The sequence below is a fragment of the Thermobia domestica genome, chromosome 9 (assembly GCF_964235325.1).
Source record: "Thermobia domestica chromosome 9, izTheDome1.hap1.1, whole genome shotgun sequence".
NCBI lineage: Eukaryota > Metazoa > Arthropoda > Insecta > Zygentoma > Lepismatidae > Thermobia > Thermobia domestica.
The window spans coordinates 157,627,166-157,633,795 of record NC_137462.1 but is presented as its reverse complement, the minus strand read 5'-3'; positions in this window follow the sequence as shown (position 1 = coordinate 157,633,795).

The following is a 6,630-nucleotide window of genomic DNA, read 5'->3' as shown; positions in this document are numbered from 1 at the left end:
CGCTAAACTAAAATCAACTCAACTCACTATTACTACCAACTACTACTAGTTACTACTACTACTACTTCTACTAAAGGCTGCCTCCCATATCTAAACACAATTATCTCTGTGGCGCCCCTGAAGTTTACCTATTACAGGTTGAGTATCGCCATGCGCCAACACAAGAAGGATCTATATAGAGTAGCGACACTATTTCCACAAAGAAACGCGTTCCAGAGTTACGGTAAGAATTACTTGCTCAGAAGCATAATTAACTACAGAAAGTTAAATACATGTCAGTTTCATCTTCAAATTACTTAATGCTTTTTGGCACCAGTGTGCTCAAATAGAACCAAAGAAAGTTAACAGGCAACGATGGACCGGAGTCTGAGCCATTATACTTATTTACAAGTTTGTTTAAAGAAGACGATATAACGTGTACAGACATCGTTGAAAATACAATGATGGTTTCAGAATTATCACAAAGTACCTAAAATGCCCGTTCTTCGCACAAGGAAAATACGTATATAGAAAATGAATTACTCTCTATAAATTGGAAATTAAATATATGTCACGGAAACTTTTAAAATATAAGATCGGATCGATACGACGATATTAATTTAAAAATTCAAAACAAGATTCCTGGCGAGGAACGAATATATAAATCAATTGATTCTATGGTTGATTGATTCTATGTATTAGTACAAAATGGAAACAAGGTCTAAAGGCTTCTTTCGCCATTTTATCCTTGCATTTATTTCATGTTCGCATGTCATATCATCACTAATAATACTACTCAGATATCGGAAACTAGTCACCTGTTGTTTTTTCCAGCCACAATTTCTATATTTGACACCGATCACTTCGTTTCAACCACCATGGATTTTGTCTTTCTAATATGCATTTTCATCCCATATTCTTCACCAACCTTTCTAAAGTTTCCTACATCATATAATTTTTTTTAGATTCTGCAACAACAACCATATCATCCCCAAACCGTATACACCTAATCATTATATCTCCTATCGTAGTTCCATCTTTATTATGTAGACTCGTTTTCGCTATCTCTTCTACATAGATATTAAATAATGTCGGCGAAATACATAATCTCTGTTGAACTCCCCTTCCAATTACACTGTCTGTCTACTGTGCATGCACCAGTGAATTTTCATGGTAAATCATGAGTAATTCTGATATTTTCTATAATATTTATGGAAGAATACGTAAAAGAACCTATATAAATAGCACATACCATTCCTCAAAGTAACGAATACGGTAGGCACTAAAAAATCAAGACATATACATTAGGATGAAATAAGTATGAACTTCAGACACTACAAAATACATTTCATTCGCTCCACCCGCTGGTCTAGTGGCTAGCATGTGTGCCTTCGTTGTACGGGGTCCCAGGTTCGATTCCCGGTGGGGGAGTTTGGAAATGTAACTGTCCTACAAGTTTTTGTTTTCGTGTTCAAGTCGTTCAAGGTTACTGGAAATGACAGTAAAACGTGTATAACCGAGCAGAAAATAGAGACAAGTTACTCAGATACGTTCAGTGAACCAGTTAACTTAAAGAAAAGAAAAAGTGTCTAAGGCGTTTGTCTGTAGATTGTAAAGAACTCTTAAAGATTAGTTCCACTTCCACCAAATAACATTTTCCTTTTATCTGTTCTCGAAGTTTCTCTTTGTATTTCTATCGGATTCGATTACATAGAATTTCGAATAGAAACCACGTTCAATTCATTTATTGACTAAACCTGAAATTCTGATAAAGATATGGCTATAATTTTATTATTATTATATTTTGGTTTAGACCGGTTTTAACTAAAAAATCAGGTGAATACTGAAATAGCGCCTTGATATAAAGTCCTAACATACTTCCTTCTAAAACAGCTTCTCGTGTTTTATTAATTTCTTACAGTATAAATAACTTCACAGCTATATATGAAGCTTTATTAGTAAATAGTAAGTAAATATGGCAATGTATCTCCAAAAGATTAAAAAATATTTATTCTTGAAAACTATCATCATCAGCGAATTACTCATTTAGCAGTTTAATCTTGTAGGGTCTACTGTATCGTATTTGAGCGAGATGTTAGAATTCATATTGTTTAAGTGTTTTGACAGATCGCGTAGCACTGATGAAACTTCTTCATAGCATTTTGTTTGTTTACTGGTTTTTAGTGTTCCTTTTTAGTAGCGGTAGGGGCACGGTGACTCAGTGGCAAAGCGCTTACAACTGGTGCATGGGTTCCTTGGTTCGGTCCCCGAACAAGTAAGCTTATGGTGGACAGAATCGTGTCCGTCGGTTTTCACGGGCTACTCCCGTTTCCTCACACATTCTCATTCCACCAATTATTCAATCATTCATTTGCCTTAATCATCCGTCACCCTTAAGCATAATGGGCATAATCTTGGGACGTTAAAATGAAATATTTTCTTTTCAGTACCGGGACCATTTGAGGCATGAACCAACAGTTTAAACTGAAATACAAACAAGTGAATTGCGTTTAAATTTCAATTGTCTCCCTCCGGAAATCGAACCCAGGACCACGTTCGTATATATATTTTTCTGGTACTGTGCTGTGTACTGTGAGTACAAGTATCCAAAGACTCCCTTTTGTCATTTTGTCAGCCAGTGCTTCGCCTCACTCCAGCATTAAAAAAAAAAAAAAAAAAAAAAAAAAAAACTTTACGACGTGTTGTTTTAACAGGTGGGGGCAACTTCATGCTGCTATGGTAGCTACTCCACCAGGTGTAATTAATCTTGGAGTCTCCGTAGTTGGGTTGCCTAACTCACGGATTTTGCACCTCAAGAATGTATGTGGATCACCGTACATGTTTAAAAAATAATAATTAAAGATTAAAAAAACAATGACAGAAGTCTGGTTTAAGTTTCAAAGGATACATTAGAATTGTTTATTTTGCCTCACTTTAATCTTCTTGAGGAAGAAAGAAATATACAAGAACGAGAGCGAAGACAAACAAAAGATAAAGAAAATGATTGATGAGTGTCAGACTTAGAACAATCTGCCGGTAAATCTATAAGAAATATGTAATGGTTGGAGAAATGGAGGATTGAAAAAGAAGATGGAATAACATGGTCCGAGAAATTACCTAAAAATGATAAACGTGGATGGTATAGAAACTCAATGTTCAGCTATGCGAGAAAATATACTGATGAGCAAACCGATTCAAGTATGACACGAAATTGTGCACGAGTTTATGCGCAAACGAAGTGTTTTTGTGTACAATTAAACCCATTAGAGGAGAAAACCCTCGATCTCAACTGTTCGGGAGATATGGAGGAATATGGGGAAGGCTGGTGCTCCGATATTTTGCAAATTTTCGGCTATGTTGTGAGGGAATATGTTTGAAAATTGCATTGAAACGTTAAGAAAGATGTACCAGGGTGGAATAAAAGTGGTGTTGAATGTTGAGGTGAGTGGTGTAGCTTTTACCCAGGGCCGAAAAAAGAAGGAGCTTAAGGAATAACAAACACGATTGAAACGAAGAACAAAATTGTATGATATTACATGCTAATATATCATGTCATTAGTTCGTAGAAAATGAGAAAAGGTATTAATTACATTGCCAAAGGAACAGAGACGTCATTGTGTGAACAAAAAAACAATGTTATATTCTGTGCAAAAGTGTTATAAAAACAACTTAAATAATATGAATCATAAACGTAAGTACGACAGTGTGTAGTTGTGTGATATATATTACAATGCAATGTATGGATCAATGAGCAAAAGTAGTATCTTCAACTTAACTCTTCAAAACGAAAGCCGATACGCCTTACATACTGTAAATCACATCACAGTTCCGATCGGTTAGTAATTGTAGAAATTATAAATGTTTGGAAAGTTCGGACGGACACCACTTTTTTACATTTTTCATCCTATTTGACTGATTATATTTTTATTCAATTCAGCATAGCAAGAAACCCGAACATAGATACTTGACACGCCTACTTTAGGCAACAATGGAATTCCGGTATTTTCGCCTTCCCAGTCGAAAACATTCTTCCCGTAGAATTTTTTTATGGACTCTTCAGTTTTGTAACCATCATGTCTAAGACGACGTATTACTACAGTTTCCTGGATAAAGGAATTATTCATTTTTAAAAGACTCTTTTACTTGTACTAACGCTACATATTCAAAAAGGGGAGCACCAGCCTTCCCCTTATTCCTCTATATCTCCGGAACGGTTGAGATCGAGAGTTTTTCCTTGTAATGTAATTGTACACAATTGTACACAAAAACACTTGGTTTGCGCTTGAACTCGCCCACACTTTCGCGTCACACTTGAATCGGTTTCCTCGTGAGACAAAAATGTTTATGTTCTTCCCGAAACCCTAATGCATATCTTATGCCTTAAACATTAATCTACGTTCTGGTTTCACCAATTAGTTTATTACTTGTTTTAAGTGAATGTTGTTTCACTTTGGTAATTTCCAAGTAGTCAAAAGTAAAATTCTAAATTGAAATGTTATCATAAAATCTATCTCCATGCTTATAAATTAGTATTCAAATAAAAATATATTACATAAGAATTAATAAGAAAGGAGCAATTCATATTAATTTGAGTGCTCTTACATAGTATTGTCAAGTAAAAAGTCATTGAAAAATAATAACCATATGCTGTTAAAATATTAACAAAATTAGAAGTGTAAGATTTCTAAAGTTGTAGTTAAATTGAAAGGGTTACGTTAATAATGTATATACATTAAGCTAAGAACGTTACAAGATATTGTTCTTAGAAAATCTTTAGAATAGTACCATTTTAAAGTTAATTTATTTGTCGTTTATATAATTTAGCCTGACATGAAATCTTGTAGGCTGCTGCCAATTCGATGTAATTGTTAGATGTACGCTAAAATAGAACATGAATAATGATTGTTTCAATTAAAATGTTCATTCCTTTTTTGCAAATCCAACTTTGAAGAATGCTTGCAAGAATATAATATCAAACAAGGCAATATCGTTGCGAAATTCTCAGACTATGATCAACACATTCAAAATTAATTCGGAAATTTAAATACCTTTAACACTGGGTGCTATTCTTTCTTTAACTTGTAACTTCGTCAATTTTCATAAAATAATCAACAGTTTGAGTGAAATAAAGTAACAGTTTATTCACCGTTATGCAAGATATTGTATAAGTACTTTCTCAAGGTATAGCAATGAATAAATTTAATGAAAACGAATAACACACCTAGCTACAATCGACTTCTGCTTTCTTAAAAAGTGTATTCTGTTTAAGTTATTATTCCGTTGGTTCTCGAATAACTTCTGAAACAAAAATCTGATGACTATTCGTTTAGTTGAAATAATCTTTTTTAATAGTTAAATGGCATGAAACAATGTAAACCGAATTTACAGAGCAGTTTTCTACTAATGTAAAAGTTTGTTCTGTTTATCGTACATAACTATACAACTCATGTCAGTCTTGGTAATTAAGAAAAACAAACAAAAAGATAATAAATATCAATTTTAAGATCAGGGTTGATGTTATTGGTTCGCCTTCCACAATATAAGTTGTCTTCTTCTGTAAATTATGCCCAATAAATATATTTTTTTTTGAAGAAGACATACTATTTCTCGTCCCCACAATTATATTCCATTTCTAAATTTTAGTTGTGCCTTCGGATTGTTTTCGGGGCACGTACAACTATACAATTAATGGTATGACTGTATAGAAAGACAGACAGAATTACAAAGACTGATTTTACATTTTGTACAGCCTATAAATAGAATGCCTTGAAAATCAATTCTTTCTGACCGTATTTGACCTGCCAAACTATTTAAAAAACTTATTTCTATATTTATATCTGATGACTCCAATTGATCTTCTTAACCCAAGTTCCTAGTAAACCGTGTCTTACTTTAACTATCATAATTTGCCTACATGGAAGGATGACAGACACTTTATGTGTTATTACTCGAAGCATCGAGTTCTGTTTCTCTGGCATCGAAAATTGTATTATAGACTGGGACGGACAATAACACAAAAGAATAACGACTTCTTAAAATTGATTACGTTATCTTTGTCTAACAGAAACTGGTCCTTGGTCACAGTACCGAATTGTTCTGTTATCATAATATGAAACTCAATAGTGAATGGTTTGCATGGAATAATAAAACACAATTCAATTATCTTCAATAAATTTCCACTAATTCCAAATATAACTAGTTTTCGTTGGAGAGTACATCCCAATTTAACTTTTTACAGATATAACATAGTTATATTATTTTTCAGTTTCAAGAACTTTCGCCGCTAAATTATCAATGAGTCATTACCATATCTATTTTCCTCAAGAACTATAAAAATGAAACTAGTAGGGAAATTCTTATCGTTAGAAACAGTTTCGTACAGACAATTACATAAAAAGTTTGGTTAATTCAAGTATCGAAGCTTATATCCTCTGAAATCACGTGCGATTTTTATACGCATACTTTAATTCGATAAATTTTTATTTCACGATGGTTAAATGAAGGAAACCTTATTTGTAAACTAGTGAAACTACTTCACCAACTATTCCAAATTGTTGGTCTAATGCTAAGAGCTGAACTTTTGGCTTACGTAGTCCTGGGTTATATTTTCTATGGACTTAAATGTATTACGGTGTTTCAGATTTCAATTTA